Here is a 16,955-nt window from a genome sequence, read left to right as displayed (position 1 = left end):
AAACTCAGCCATTTTGTTAACTATATAGTTGGCTATTTAGCAGTATTATGGTTTGGAGATAGAATCTGTTCAGGAGCCTGTTGTGTCAGACTTGATGCACCGGTACCGCTTGCCATGCGGAAGCAGAGAGAACAGTCTATGGCTTGGGTAGCTGGAGTCTTTAATGATTTTCCGGGCCTTCCTTTCACACCGCCTGATATAGAAGTCCTGGATGGCAGGGAGCTCGGCCCTAGTGATGTACTGGGCTGTTCGCACCACCCTCTGTGGCGCCATGCAATCGAGGACAGTGCTATTGCCATACCCAGCAGTGATGCAGCCAATCAAGACGCTCTCACTGGTATATCTGTAGCACTTTTTGAGGATTTGAAGGCCCATGGCAAACCTTTTCAACCTCCTGTCGCGTCGGCTTCATAACTGTGTGCGCATGTGTGGACCATTTTAAGTCCTTAGTGATTTGAAAACCGAGGAACTTGGAGCTCTTGACCTGCTCCATTTCTGCCAAGGAGCAGAAATGGAGTCCACAATCAGCTCCTTGGTCTTCCTGATGTTGAGGGAGAGGTTGTTCCGGCACCACACTGCCAGGCCACTGACATCCTCATCATCGCAGGTGATCAGGCCTACCACCGTTGCATCTTCAGCAAACTTGATGATGGTGTTGGAGTCATGCATGGCCACGCAGACGTGGGGGAACAGGGAGTACAGGATGGGACTAAGCACACACCCCTGTGGGTCCCCACGTGTTGAGGGTCAGCGTGGCAGAGGTGATGTTACATACCATCACCACCTGGGGTCGACCCATTAGGAAGTCCAGGATCCAGTTGCAGAGGGAGGTGTTCAGTCCTTAGTGCTGAGCGATTAACCGAAATGTTGGTTATTTTTTGTTTTTTAAACAGCTAATTGACCGACGTCGTTAAATTATTTGCATTCCATTTCATTTCTTCTGTGAGCTCAATGCTCATATTGCGCTGCATTTCTCTAGAGATAAATCGATAACACTTTACTTGACACCCAGCGACCATGTCATAACGTGTTATGATACTGGGTGTCAGGTAAAGTCCTACCAACAAATCAGATCATGCCCGAACTGTGCGATGTTGTAGTTTCCAACAGTCCAATGTTCTACATAGTTTAGTGCAGAAAACATGATCATTAACTACAATGACCATAATCCATTGGGCGGCTACTTGTCCAGTCTGTGTTTATTTTATGACTGCTACATTAGAGAAAAAATAATGAGCGATCAAGAGGGGATTCATAGAGAGCAGTTGCTTCGCGAGGTATTGGTATTCAGCAGTCATAAAAGTATGTCTTATTTACATTGAAGAACCACTAAAATAGTCATTTTGTCAGACAGCATAAGAAGCAGCTCTATAGAGATGAGATGATGACTTATTAAATAGTAAAGCAAATGTAATATACACAGCAACTGAAATATTTTATTAAAGTCAAGTTATGTGAATAACTGATGGTTAGTAAGTGATAAGCAGTACTTGGGCAGTCACTACCATCATGGGACTTTTAATAATTGTTTTCTTCTGTGTTGTTACAGCATTCAACCCACATTATGCATAGCGCATTTAATGTTAAAACAAATAACAGATAATAGAAACCAAAATCAAAAATCTAGTCTTCAAAAAAGCACTAATCGCTCAGCACTGTCAGTCCTAGGGTCCTAAGCTTGGTGACGAGCTTGGAGGGGACTATGGTGTTGAACGCTGAGCTGCAGTCAATGAACAGCATTCTCACATAGGTATTCCTCTTATCTAGGTGGGTGAGGGCAGTGTGGAGTGTAATTGAGATTGCGTCATCTATGGATCTGTTGGGGCCGTATGCAAAGTGAAGTAGGTCTAAGGTGTCTGGGATGATGGAGTTGATGTGTGCTGTAACCAGCCTCTCAAAGCACTTCATGATTACAGATGTGAGTGCTACAGGGCGGTAGTCATTTAATCAATAAGGCCCGAGGGGGTGTGATATACGTCCAATATATCATGGCAAAGGGCTGTTCTTAGGCAAGACACAACGCGAAGTTATATCGGCCATGTACCAAAAACCCCCAAGGTGCCTTATTGCTATTATAAACTGGTTAACCGATGTAATTAGAGAAGTAAAAATAAATGTTTTGTCATACCTGTGCTATACGGTCTGATTTACCACGGCCGTCAGCCAATCAACATTCAGGACTCGAACCCCCCCAGTTTATAATGTGGCATGAAGCCTTAGAGTTACTGGGAACAGGAATGATGGTGGTCATCTTAAAATCATGTGGGAATTACAGACTGGGACAAGGAGAGGTTGAAAATGACTATGAACATGCCTCCCAGCTGTTCTGCGCATGCTCTGAGAATGCGCCCTGGAATACCGTTGGGGGTGCCGTGCGAGGGTTGACCTGATTAAAGACCTTACTCATGGTCGGTCTTGGAAAGAAGAGATCACCTAGTCCTCTTGGTCGGTGGCGGCCCTCACACCGGTCGCGGTTTTGTGACTGTCAAAGCGTGCATTAAAATGCATTGACTTCATCTGGTAGAGAGGCATCGTTGGGCAGATCATGGCTGGCGGAGGAGAGAAAGAAAGGGAGAGATGGCGATCGAAGGGAGAGAAAAACAGCACCGCCGACTTGGCAATAACATTTAATCATCCCCCTCTCATCCTGCCTGAATCCTCTGCTCTACTTCCACACCTGCTCAGTCCCTTCTATCTTCCTTTTCACTCTATACTGTCCTCTCCTCTTCTTGTTACTAGGCAGAAAGTAAGACTGTGTAATGTCTATGTAATAACATGTGTGTAAAGTTTGGGGCCAGTCAGTCAGCAGCCTTTGAGGGACTTAGTCCTTATGTGACAGTAGCATACACTGGGTATAGGGGGGGGGGGGGGGGGGGGTGAGTAGAACCATATTCCTGGTTTTATATCTATGAGTGGAACCATGCCCTTAATCCATCTTTCTCTCCCAATCTCTCTCTCTCCTTCTCTCTCCCTTGCTGGCATACTGTGATTGCGTGCCTAGTGCAGTAATCGCTTCAGAGGAGCTGCCATGACGGAGGACTAAGGGTCTGGCTGACTGGGAGGCAGGGATCCTTCTGACTGGATGCTAATCAAGCCTGCAAATGCTAACCCTTTAACTCTAATGAGGCGACAGAATTAAAGTTGAAAGTCATGACTGAAGAATGGTGGCCCTGTGGCTGTGTGTGTGCGTTTTGGAGTCTCGAGAAAATATCCTGCAGTGCTGTGTAGTTCTGGAGGGGGGTGAGGATTGGGAAGTGTAGTTTCTTGAGGGGATTGCGGGGTTGTCATGGCATCTCTCATTACCCTACAGCACCCAGTGAGGCTAAGAGATGGAGAGAGAAAAGAGGACTAGAGAATAGAGGGAAAAGGGAGAGGGTTTCATAGATACTGAGTAGGGAACAGAGGGATAAAAAGAGTAATACATTGGGAGAGAGGCATACAGAGAAAGATAGACGGAGGAGGAGAGAGCAAGAGAGAGACAGAGAAAGGGAGATGGATAGAGAGAGAGCCAGAGAGAAAGAGAGAGGAACGTGAGAGAGGGAGAGAGAAGGAAAGAGCGAGTGATAGAGGGAGAGGGCAACAGCACTATTAATAGGATGGGAACTGTTAGCAGTGTGTCTCTCAGGACATGACGGTGCTGCCAAACATCTTCCCAGAAGAGCTTTCTCTGCTGCGTCGCTAGGGTCAGCACGAAATAACCGCCAGAGGACCGCCCTGTCCTGTCTCACCCTCTCTCCTGCCGTGCTAGATACTCTCTTTCACCTCCCCCACTATCTGTCTCACTCTCTTCTTTCTCTTATGTTTTTCCTCCCTCTCTCTCTCCATCCACATCTCTATTTCTTTCCCTATTCCGTTCTCTTCCCCTTTCCATGTGTTCATCTCTCTTCCTCTCCCATCTCCTCTCAGGCCCGCTCTTTCTTTCCCTTCTCTCTTTCACTCTCCCTTGTCCCTCTCTCTCCATCTCTCTCTTTCCCTCACTCTCTTTAAGCCTCCTGTTTAATCCAGTTGTATCCAGTCCATCCTGCCTCAGTGTTGTGGGAAAGGCAGAATGGCAGGGAGGCAGTTTAGCCTTTCCTTCCCAGTGTTTGAGGCCGTATCTGTCCCCCTATGTTAATGTCAATCCAGAAATACACATCAGACATGGGCTTGCCTCACTTAGTAATGCCCCTGGTCTCATAGAGCTGGTTTCTCTGCTAAGATGGAGAGCTTTGGGGATGGAGAGGTGGTGAGATGGAGAGATGGAGGGAAGGAAAGATGTTGAGATGGAGGGATGGAAAGATGTAGGGATGGTGAGATGGAGGGATGGAAAGATGTAGGGATGGTGAGATGGAAAGATGGTGAGATAGATGTGTGGAGTGGTTTCAGCTGTCAGCGTTGTGTGATTGGCTCGTGAGACTCCCAGAGGAGCAAGTGAAAATAACCCAATCACACACACGCCTGCACATCACACGTCTGTCCCTGACAGCTGGACCCCCATATGGACATAAACATGGACACACGCACGCACGCACGCAAGCACAGTCACACACACACACACACACACACACACACACACACACACACACACACACACACACACACACACACACACACACACACACACACACACACACACACACCAGGGAGGGCAGTGTCAACACAATGCCTATCAGCGGGTGTGGTCTCTCCAGGGTGGCGTCTGTTGCTTGGTAACTACACCCTGCTCATTAATATGTACATTTATACACATCCCTCTGTGGCACTTTTGGCAAACACACACACGTCAAAGTATTGTGTAAAAAGCCCTTTCCTTAAGTATGTTTTCAGAATAGCCTGCATTAGACTTTGAACCAGGAGATCATAAAAGTTTCCATCTGAGTCTGGACCCTTTTTACATCAGCAGTTGTCACAAAGTGCTTTACGGTTACCCGGCGTAAAGTCCAAAGAGCAAGCCAAGCAGAAGCTAAAGCACCGCTGCCAGGACTAACTCCCCAGAAAAAAGTAACCTAGGAAGAAACCCAGAGATTAATCCGGCTCAGAGGGGTGGCTCTATTACAGTACAGCAGTAGTACAGTAGTAGTACAGCAGTAGTACAGCAGTAGTGCAGCAGTAGTAATCCTCAGCAAAGGATCGTCCTGCTCTCCCTCTGGGGTCAGTCACTGTCTCAGACCACCTGAGACTGATCTACCCAGTATACTCTAGGGTTAGCTCAGGTTATCACACTCTCTACATCAATTTACATCCTCTCCAATGAAGGTGCTTGAGCTGCAGTGATGGACGGGTATGTAAAAACACAGGTTTGGATTGTTGTTGGGGCTCTGCCATCACTTGTCTTGTGGGAAGGGTGCGGTGGTATGGTTGTGAAATATGCTGCGCCCTATCAGAAGCCTGCTAGCTAGGCTTATAGCTCTCTTTGCCCTTGTTTGCATTCCAAATGGCACCCTATTTTCTATATAGTACACTACATTTGACCAGGACCTACAGGGCTCTACTCAAAATAGTGCACAGGTCTTTGTCATGAGGTATCAGGATTAAACCACACTAATAACTCTCACACCCAGTCATGCAATCCTTCTGCTGTTCAGTGCCCACATCTACCCATCCGTAAAGACAGAGAACAAGAGTGCTTTGAAAACAGACAATCAAACAAATATGAATAAAAGAAGATAAAGATAATTTGTTATTGGTCCTCTTTCACTCTTTCCCTTCCCAGAACCCTACGTGTCTCTCAGCGTTTCTTCTAATCCTAAAACTAGGGTGTGAGTCTATAATTGTGTTGTGTCTCCTTAAGCTCTGCTAACTGTCCCACGCAGCCCTCTCTCCACCCCAAACCATCGAGTCAGAGGTGAGAAAAGCGTAGAAGCTTTTAGCACGAAAAAAAGTTTGGTGATTTTTACACATTTTTTGAGTCTCTCTCTTTGGAGGACAACTTTATTTGTGTTTGAATAGACTACCTAGTCTCCTCCATAGCTGGGGGATAGAGGCCTAAGCTCTGTCATGGTGCTGAATAACAGACACAGCGTGTTTGCTGTTGCTGATGACAGGGACAGTGTGTGTTTTGTTGTGTGTATGTCACCGCCTGAAACAGCAGTGTGTGTGTGTGTGTGTGTGTGTGTGTGTGTGTGTGTGTGTGTGTGTGTTTTGAAAACCTTCCCCATGTTCAAAGTGATGTACTGCTCCTAGCTCTGCCCAAGGCCAGAACACACCATCCTCTGTACAGTGTGGTTAATGATATAATACTGTGTAAATATGTGGCACATGTGTGAAATGGGAGTGTGTGTATGTAAACATGTGTGTGTGTTTGTCTGTATACTGACGCACACACGCACGCGCACACGCACGCATACACACACCAAGTAAGTTGATTTGAAATGTTTAAATAGGTAAAAGCACGGGGCTATCTTGAGATTTGTTATTTCACGATGGAATCCACCTTACGGGAAACAGCGCCACTGTCTGCCCGGCGGCCATTGTTTTTGCTTTGTTGAAGGAGCATAGGTGAGGAGCGTAGTGCAACGTGGTAAAAAAAAAAGAAAGAAAATGCAGCACATATCCTGCTGTTCTATCGAGCGTGCAATGTTGTCGGAGGGAAAGAAGACAGTGTTCGCTGTTTGCAGTAACTTCTTTGTTGTTGTAATATTGCAAACGGACGCGGCGGTTTCACCACTAAAGATTCCAGCTGTAACCTGTTCAGTTCTATCAGACCAGGAGAGGACACAGTGGGAGTAAACAACCATAAAATATTGAGACACACCCGATGGCAGTGATTATGGTCTAACCACAGCCTGAGGTTAGCAGGTTAGCATTTTCCGTCATAAATCTTGTTCTGGAGGCAGCTCTTAACCCTAATCTTAACCACACTGCTAACCCTAATCCTAAACTTAAATTAAGACCAAAAAGCACATTTTTGTTTTCATAAGTTTTTTGATTTTTGACTTTGCAGCTGGCCCATCTAGCGGAAATCGCTCAGTGCTGCCTCCAGGACAAGACTCATCCCAATAAACTTCAACCTGCGAAGAATGGAGCCTTTATAGTCTCACTAGAGTCTACCACAGTCAGGTAGGACAGGCAGAGGAAGAGGGGAGGAGGGGAGGGGAGGGGAGGGGAGAGGAGAGGAGGGGAAGGGAAGACAGAGGCAGCAATTCTGCTGACACACCTTTGACAGACAGAGGAGAGAGAGAGAAGGGAGAGAGGGGTAAGGAAGAGAGAGAGAGAGAGAGAGAGAGAGAGAGAGGGAGTGTGGATCAATAGACCTGTTCAACCAGATCAAAGAACATGTTGAGTTTGTTAACTTCAGGGCTGCTGCATGTGCAGTTTGCGTGTATGTGCGTTTGTGCGTGCCTGCGTGAATGCGTGTGCGTACGAAACCACTGGTGTGAGACAGTGTTCTTACCAGAGCCTCCAGCTGTGTATTGACAGTATTCGAGCTGGAGCTCCAAGCTGCTCAACAACATCATCATCTAGTAATGAAACACTCTCATGTCTACTACACTGACAAACATTTATAGACAGCTCAGATATTTCATTTACACGTGAACTCTCTGCCTCTGAATTATTTCAACAGAAAGTGTCTTTTCTGTGTGATGGACAAAGTGTGCGAGTGCATGTGAGACACGCGCACACGTGTGTGTGTGTGTGTATGTGCGGTTTACGTGCACACGTGCATGTGATGTGAGGGCACTAGGTCCTGTTTTTCGGCTGCAGTGTGTTTTCATTAAAGGGTCTGTCATCACTTAACCCCTGAACTGTAAGCCTCTCGGGGTCACTGGCCTGCAGGCTAGGGAAAAGGGGGCGGATCACAGTCACACCGTTTCTCTCTGTGTGGTTACGATGTTGCATAGGCGTGCAATGTGGGTGACGTAGTTGTGTTGCGTCTATCAGCTTGGCGTGTTTCTCAGAGTTAACAGGAACGTGGGAACATAAGCCTGTGCGGCAACAGAGAGAAGTTTGTCGTGCCTCACCGCACGCGTGTGACTACATAGCCGTGTGAAATATATTTGTTACGTAGCAGATTGTGTGGTCGTCAGTTTGACTTTTGGCCGTCAGTGATTAGAGAGAGTAGATACACACGGAGGCTATTTCTGAGAACACACACACACACAACCCCCAGAACATGATGATTTACTATAGAAATAGTAGGCCTACAACAGTAGAGCTTTCATGTAGTGAAAAACAACTGTGATGTGAGAACATGTTCTGTTCCATCTTTAATGACTGTTATACATGACACATTGTTCTCTTTTATGCCATTTTATGACATGCGTGGTGTGTGTGCGTGTGTGTCTATGTGTGTGTCCTGCTAACAAAACACATCTTGGGAAACTGTCCCATCTCCCTGCGAGTGAAACTGGATGAAGATTGGATTTTATTGAAAACAATTCTCATCACTTCAGAAGAGCAGCCCAGTCCAACACAAACACAACTCAAGCTATCTCTATCTCTATCTCTATCTCTCTCTCTCTCTCTCTCTCTCTCTCTCTCTCTCTCTCTCTCTCTCTCTCTCTCTCTCTCTCTCTCTCTCTCTCTCCTCTCTCTCTCTCTCTCTCTCTCTCTCTCTCTCTCTCTCTCTCTCTCTCTACACCAACAAGCCTTGATTGAGTTTGTATTGCATAACAAGACACGTGTGTATGTGTGTGTGACTTTGTGTTAAAGTTCATACTGTACCTTTTTCTGTGTGTGGGTGTGTGAGCCTGCCTGTATGGGAATGTGTCAGCTATAGGTAACCATGCTAATCACACCTCACTCAGTGATAACCCCTCAAGGTTATGCTTGCCTCACCTCACCTCACCTCACCTCACCTCAACTCTCCTGTCCTCTCTCTCTCTCTCTCTCTCTCTCTCTCTCTCATTTTCTCACTCACTCACTCACTCACTCACTCACTCACTCACTCACTCACTCACTCACTCACTCACTCACTCAGTCACTCACTCACTCACTCACTCACTCACTCACTCACTCACTCACTCACTCACTCACTCACTCACTCACTCACTCACTCACTCACTCACTCACTCACTCACTCACTCACTCACTCACACTCTCTCTCTCTCTCTCTCTTTCCCCTCAGCACACCTGTGTCTGGAACCAGCCTCCTCTAACTAACACTGACTCACCTTAACACCTCAAGTTTTACAGTCCTGACTACAACACACACACACACACACACACACACACACACACACACACACACACACACACACACACACACACACACACACACACACACACACTCTCTCTCTCTCTGGTCGTGAAATATGGAATTTGGTTTTAAATCACCAGCAACCTACAGTGGTGGTGATATTTTGACAGGCTCCAGGGAGGGTGCAGAGCTCTATTAAAGTCTATAAATTGTTCTTGGTCAAACTGTGGGAAGAATAACCTTTTCTCTTTCCACGCCCTCAGACCAAGGGAGGGGTTCGCTTTCAAACGAGGGAAAGACAGGGAAAGAGCCAGATGGAGAGAAGGAGGGGGGAGAGGGTGAGGGAAAGGTGATCGGTAGGCGTAATGAAGATGAAAGGAAAAGACAAGAATAAAGAGAGACAGGTAGGAAAGATGGGGATGTGAAGGATAGGAAAGGAGAATGAGAGGAGAGAAGAAGGGAGAGGAGAGGAGGAGAGAAGAAGTGAGAGAAGAGGGGGAGAGAAGAAGAGAGAGAAGAGGAGGAGAGAAGAAGTGAGAGAAGAGGGGGAGAGAAGAAGAGAGAGAAGAGGAGGAGAGAAGAAGTGAGAGAAGAGGGGGAGAGAAGAAGAGAGAGAAGAGCGGGAGAGAAGAAAGAGAAGAGGGAGAAAAGAAGAGAGAGAAGAGAGGGAGAGAAGAAGAGAGAAGAAGAGAAGAAGAGAGAAGAGAGGGAGAGAAGAAGGGCAGAGAGGATGGTAAGGGAGAGGCAAACATGAGTTACAATAAATTATCGGATAAAGAGTTGGAGGGAAGAGAAAGGGGGAAAAGGAAGTGTAGAACGCGGGGGAAAGCAGGAGAGGGGAGAGAGTGAGCGAGCGGGAGGGAGGGGTAAAAGGGAGGGAACGGGAAAAGAGAGGGAGGGAGAGATGATTGTTTCAGGACCACTGGTGGTTTCATGTTTCTCCTCTGCCCTGCAGCTTTCCATTCTCCCGCTTTCGTGCCGACTGACTGACTCTCTCTCTCCCTCCTTCCCTCCCTCCCTCCTTCCCTCCCTCTATCTCTCTTTCTCTCTCTCCTCCGCCCACTTGCAGCCAAGCCTCTCCACGCTGTAGGAGATTACTAAGAGGAAGACTTCAGACTCACTGAGGAGAACACAAAGAGAAGGAGGGATACAGACAGAGAAGAAAGAAAGAAACTCTGCAAGGTATGTAGAGCTCCACATATACATTCTCTTTTCCTCTCAGACGGATAGAAGGGCAGGAAGAAAAGAGAAGGTTTCTGATTTCGCTTTCGCTCTCTCTCTCTCTGGGATTCTCTGTTCCGTTGTTTCCCTGTTGGCTGATGTAGTTGTGCTCTCTGATCTGTATTCTGTGTTTTCTGTGTGCGTGAAATGTGTTCTGTGTACCATGTTTAGTCAGAGTGCTGCTGATGTGAAGGGAGGAATTAAACCATGCCGGTAGGGTGTGAATAGTGAAGTTATGTGTATGAGTGAATGCGTATGTGTACACATTCAGATGTTATGCATGTGTGTTGCATGTGTGTGAGTGTAAGTGGGGGTTGATGTGTATGTGTGTGTATATGAATGTGAGTTGGGGGTGTAACAGTAGGTGTGATTGCAGATGTCAGTTGTCTAGACAGTGAGGTAGGTGCTAGTCATCTTATTGATGTATGGAGGCAGGTCTGTCTGCCAGGGGATCAACAACCCTTCCTAAACATTCATTGACTAAATAGAGGATACATTATGCTTCATAGGACATACATAGTGGACATACTACGCACATACATAACAATACACAGCACATACAAGAATACATCGTTTTAGGTAAAAAAAACTTTTCACCAGTTTCCTGGAGAATTCAAGAACCTCATTGCTCATTTCCTGCAAGATCAAATATTGTATACATAATATTGCATTCATTCACTGAAACAAACAGAAAGAACTTTGGTTGCAGAAAGCATATACCCCCATATCAATATCCACTAATAGATTGTTAGCCAACGCACTGTGTGCGTATGATTTTAGTCCTATGCTGGAGGCTTGGTTAGTAATTACTATTGAATAGGGCCCAGCCAGTGTGCAGGTGTGGAGTATAGTACCAGGTTTCCCTCTCATTTGTCTGCTGCAGCTTGCGTCCCAAATGGCACTACGGGCTCTGGTCAAAAGTATGCCACTATGCAGGGAATAGGAAGCCATTTGGGACACAGATTTTACTGCGGTGTTCACCCTGACTCGGGGACCTATAACCATCAGGCTTTAAACAGCCACGGTCCGCTCTCTCCTCTCACATTACCAGGTGGCTGGGTTGCTTGCTAGGCTGTTTTTAGCCTAGCTTTCTTACTGCAATCAAGCCTTGAGTTCAGCATGTGGTTTTGGTTTAGAAGGTCTGTGTGTGTGTGTGTGTGTGTGTGTGTGTGTGTGTGTGTGTGTGTGTGTGTGTGTGTGTGTGTGTGTGTGTGTGTGTGTGTGTGTGCGCGCTTATGTTCATTCCAATCTGGCTAGCACTGTAGCAGTAGCACAACAACTCCGTCGCTCGAGTCCTCCTCGATGATGATGTTCATTTTTATTAGCGTCCGTGGCTAACCCACAGCCCACATGCTGTCCCCTTTCGTTTGGATGCTAGCGAGGCGGCTAATTGCACATCCAAATGCTATCCCCTCAAATTAGCATTTGGTTGCTAATTTGTAATTACCACATGCACCAATAAAGGCCCTCAGCCTCCCTGTCAGCAATCATCATTATATTGGGCAAACATGTGCTTGGCTGTTCTCAGAAAACGTTAATGTATCGCTCTCTCGCTTTTTCTCTCCTCCTCCCTCCCTCAAGGACTTCCTCTGCCTCTATCTTGGCGTTAGGTTTAGCATGCTAATTGCTCAGGTATATATAGGCTTAGAGGAAATGCCAAGGTGCTTATTAGGTTTGGGCAGCTAGCCATGAGCCACCATTATCCTTAGCAGTGTGAGCAAGAGAGAGAGAGAGAGAGAGAAAGAGAGAGAGAGAGTGGGGGGGATTAAAGCAGGTGGGGTGTCACTAATGACAGGCCTCAGATCAGCCCTGGCAGTGCCACTGTCTAATTATACTACATAGCCTTAACCACCACGCAGAGAACAGAGGAACACAAACTAACCACAGGCAGCAGATCACTGGTCTGGCACTGGCCTGTTGGGAGCGTTATCAGTGTCATAGCTCGAGTGTACTGTAATTGCAGTGGTTGTTTTACTGGTCCAAACTGGATATTGTTTTATGGCTATATTTAAACTTATGAAAGTGGAAATGTTGTCTGAACTGTTACACAATATCCTGAGCTTTTTGTTTTCCTTTATGATTGGGTTAGGGGCTGGTTCGTATGGACTGATGATGATGTTTCAAATCCCATTCGTAGGTAGAAAGTGCCATACTTCCATCCTTTCTAGCACTATAGAGTGAGACGTGATTTGGTGGAGGTCTGGCACAGGCTGGCAGAGCTCCATGTTTAGGCTTTGTGTGTATGTGTCTATGCTCGTGTGTGTGTGTGAGGGAATGCCCGCCATGAGGGTACCATTTCCTGTTCCACAGCCAGCTCCTGAAAGACCAATTTATACCTTGATTTTCGGAAGAATCTTCTGCTGCTCAGGCAGATTTCCAGATTATTTGGAGAGGGGAACAGGCAACAACCCCCCACTGGGGACAGAACCTGTCTTTCTTTAGATAGTACCACTTTACTTATTGCTGTGTTTATCCAACTAGCTCTCACAGTCTCACATCAGAATTAGACGTTCATCCATGCTTCTCAAAGTTGTTGCAAAAGTCAAATTTCGAAGCATTTAAGGTTAAGTTTAGGCATTAACTCAGAATTTGAAGGTTAATCATTAACTCCAAATGGTTAAGGGAATGGTAAATGTTTGCCACAACTTAAAATAAATCTCAAAAACAACTTTCTATCGCTGGATTACAATTTGCAACCTTTGGAATCAAAGGTAGATGCTGACGCCTGTCCAAAGTCCCCGTCCACAACGCAAAAACGAAACCTACTTGAAGGTAACACTGTTGTCCCTAGTGGCCGGTTTCCACGTCATCTCCCGACATCCTCAGACATGGATGGACGTCGAATACTGACTTGTATCACGGGTGTCCTGGCTGGTTTATCACCATAAAAAGAGCTCTTGGCATCATGTGCTGCCCATGTTTTCATCCAAAGCCCTGGTGGTTCAGCCCATAGTGATTGAGTGGTCTAACCAAAGAAAGCAGTGAGGTAGAGAAAATGGGCCCTGGTAAAAAGTAGCAAATAGGGTACGTTTTACATTTACATTTAGTCATTTAGCAGACGCTCTTATCCAGAACGACTTACATTCATCTTAAGATAGCTAGGTGGGACAAACACATATCACATTCATAGAAAGTACATAGAAAGAAAGTAAAGTATTTTATATTTGAGATTCTTCAAAGTAGTCACCCTTTGCCTTGATGACAGCTTTGCACACTCTTGGCATTCTCTCAACCAGCTTCATGAGGTATTCATCTGGAATGTGTTTCAATTAACAGGTGTGCCTTGTTAAAAGTGAATTTGTGGAATTTCTTTTCTTCTTAATGCATTTGAGCCAAATTGTGTTGTGATAAGGTAGTGTGGTATACAGAAGATAGCCCTATTTGGTAAAAGACCAAGTCCATATTATGGCAAGAACAGCTCAAATAAGCGAAGAGAAACGACAGTCCATCATTACTTTAAACATGAAGGTCAGTCAATCTGTAAAATTTCAAGAACTTTGAAGTGTAGTCGCAAAGACCATCAAGCACTATGATGAATCTGGCTCTCATAAAGACCATCACAGGAAAGGAAGACCCAGAGCTACCTCTACAGCAGAGGATAAGTTCATTACAGTTACCAGCCTCAGAAATTGCAGTCCAAATAAATGCTTCACAGAGTTCAAGTAACAGACACATCTCATCATCAACTGTTCAGAGGAGACAGCGTGAATCATGCCTTCATGGTCAAATTGCCTCAAAGAAACCACTACTAAAGGACAAAAATAATAATAAGATACTTGCTTTAGCCAAGAAACACGAGCAATGGAAATGAGACTGGTGGAAATCTGTCCTTTGGTCTGATGAGTCCAAATTTGAGATTTTTCGTTCCAACCGTCATGTCTTTGTGAGATGCAGAGTAGGTGAACGGATGATCTCTGCATGTGTGGTTCCCACCGTGAAGCATGGAGGAGGTGTAATGGTGTGGGCATGCTTTGCAGGTGACACTGTCAGTGATTTATTTATAATTCAAGTCACACTTAACCAGCATGGCTACCAAAGCATTCTGCAGCGATATGCTATCCCATCTGGTTTGCGCTTAGTGGGACTATCATTTGTTTTTCAACAGGACAATGACCCAACACACCTCCAGGCTGTGTAAGGGCTATTTGACCAAGAAGGAGAGTGATGGAGTGCTGCATCAGATGACCTGACCTCCACAATAACCCGACCTCAACCCAGTTGAGATGGTTTGGGATGAGTTGGACCGCAAAGTGAAAGAAAAGCAGCCAACAAGTGCTCAGCATATGTGGGAACTCATTCAAGACTGTTTGAAAAGTATTCCAATTGAAGCTGATTGAGAGAATGCAAAGAGTGAAGAATCTCAAATATAAAATATATTTTGATTTGTTTAACACTTTTTTGGTGACTACGTGATTCCATATGTGTTATTTCATAGTTTTGATGTCTTCACTACTATTATACATTGTAGAAAATAGTAAAAATTAAGAAAAACCCTTGAATGAGTAGGTGTGTCCAAACTTTTGACTGGTACTGTATTTATCATTTTCTTTGGGGTGCGGGGTTTGATGTGACGAGGAGGATTATTTAAGATATGGTTTGAAGAGGTAGGGTTTCAGATGTTTTCGGAAGATGGGCAGGGACTCTGCTGTCCTAGCTTTAGGGGGAAGCTGGTTACACCATTGGGGTGCCAGGACAGAAAAGAGCTTGGACTGGGCTGAGCAGGAGCTGCCCTCCCGTAGGGGTGGGAGGGCTAAGACACCTGAGTTGGCAGAACGGAGTGCTCTTGCTGTCCGTATGTAAGCACCATGGTCTTGTAGTGGATGCGCACTTCGTCTGGAAGCCAGTGGAGTGTGCGGGGGAGCGGCGTGACATGACAGAACTTGGGAAGGTTAAAAAGCAGGTGGGCTGCAGCATTCTGGATAAGTTGCAGGGGTTTGATGGTACAAGCGAGGAGCCCAGCCAACAGCAAGTTGCAGTAGTCCAGACGGTAGAGGACAAGTGCCTGGATTAGAACCTGCACCACTTCCTGTGTGTGGTAGGGTCGTACTCTACGGATGTTGTAGAGCATGATACTGCAAGAGAGAATGACAGTGTGTTGTCCAGTTTCATGCCAAGGTTCTTTGCACTCTGGGAGGGCGACACTGTGGAGTTGTCAACCGTGATGGAGAGGTCTTTGAGTTCCGTCTTGTCGAGGTAGAGCTTGAGGTGGTGGGCTGACAGCCAAGTTGAGATATCTGCCAGGCATGCAGGGATGCATGTCGCCACCTGGGTGTCAGAAGGGGGGGAGGAGAAAAGTAGTTGACTGTCATCTGCATAGCAATGATAGGTGAGACCATGGATATGATTGAGCTGAGTGACTTGGTGTATAGAGAGAAGAGGAGAGGGCCTCGAACCGAGCCCTGGGGGACACCAGTAGTCAGAGTATGTGGTGCAGACACAGATCCTCTCCACGTCACCTGGTAGGAGCGGCCTGCCAGGTAGAATGCAATCCAAGAGTGTTCAGAGACTGAGATGCCCTGCCCTGAGAAGTTGGAGAGGAGGATCTGATGGTTCACGGTGTCAAAGGCAGCGGATAGATCTAGGAGGATGAGAACAGAGGAGAGAGTCAGCTTTGGAAGTGCGGAGAGCCTCCGTGACACAGAGAAGAGCAGACTCGGTTGAGTGACCCGTCTTGAAGCCTGACTGGTTTGGGTCAAGAAGATCGTTCTTAGAGAGATAACGAGAAAGTTGATCAGATTCTGCAGATACAGTGTTTTAGAAAGAAAAGTAAGAAAGGATACAGGTCTATAGTTTTTGCCATCAGTTGAGTCGCGTGTTAGTTTCTTGAGGAGGAGAGCAATTTGGGCCTTTTTGAAGTCAGAGGGGACGCAGCCAGTGGTCGGGGATGAGTTGAGGGAAGTGATGAATAGGAGAAGGTCTCCAGAGATGGTCTGGAGAAGGGAGTAGGGGACGGGGTCGAGCAGGCAGGTTGTCAGGCTGCCAGACCTCACTAGTCACAGGATGTAATCTGGAGAGAGAGGGGAGAAAGAGGTCAAGGCGTAGGGTAGTTCTGTGTGAGTGAGACCAGTGGAACCAATAGGCTGAGTGAATGAGTAGCGGATGTCGTCAACCTTTTTTTTAAAGCGGTGGACAAAGTCGTCGACAGAGAGGGAGGAGGGAGAGGGAGGGGGTGGAGGATTAAGGAGGGAGGAAAAGGTGGAAAATAGTTTCAGAGAGAAATTTAGAGTGGCTTTAGCAGAGGATACTGAGGAAGGTAGGTAGATGGTAGAAAGGACGGAGTCTGTTACCATTTGGGATGCACCCCCATGTCAGATCTAGCCTTCCCACACCTCTCCCATAGAACCTTTTAAAACAGGGCTTCCCGAACTGAATTCAGGACCCACTAGTGGTCCCTGCTGGCCACATGTGGGTCATTATTGTTTATTTGTTTGGTCACATGAAAATGAAAAAGGCTTTAGGAGGTTAAGAGTGGGTAGGTGGAAGTGGCTACGGTTAAGTGGTTATGATGTGGGAAAGAACTAAACCAAAGAGCTGCAGACTGTGGGAGGACTTCATTTCAATTACAGTACTAAAAACATCAGCTAGGCTATATAAGAGCACTGCTGGTTGTCTTTAC

At 46.2% G+C, this 16,955-nt stretch overlaps 1 protein-coding gene across 6 annotated transcripts in view; it reads left to right on the top strand.

Annotated features, from left to right (window-relative positions):
• plekha6 (pleckstrin homology domain containing, family A member 6) overlaps positions 1 to 16,955 on the top strand; it is a 166,921-nt gene that overhangs the window by 28,664 nt on the left and 121,302 nt on the right. For 2 of the 6 annotated variants that reach the window (XM_082959145.1, XM_082959139.1), the window contains exons 1-2: positions 4,957 to 5,260; positions 10,188 to 10,300. The gene's annotated coding sequence lies outside the window, so the exon portion shown is untranslated. Of the gene's footprint in view, positions 1 to 4,956; positions 5,261 to 7,021; positions 7,039 to 9,459; positions 9,852 to 10,187; positions 10,301 to 16,955 lie in introns of those variants that run through there. The other 4 variants (XM_082959146.1, XM_082959140.1, XM_082959143.1 and 1 more) reach the window with 3 other exon arrangements.

The sequence above is a fragment of the Salmo salar genome, chromosome 12, assembly GCF_965601325.2.
Source record: "Salmo salar chromosome 12, fSalSal1, whole genome shotgun sequence".
Classification (NCBI taxonomy): domain Eukaryota; kingdom Metazoa; phylum Chordata; class Actinopteri; order Salmoniformes; family Salmonidae; genus Salmo; species Salmo salar.
This window is presented reverse-complemented; position numbering and strand designations above follow the sequence as displayed.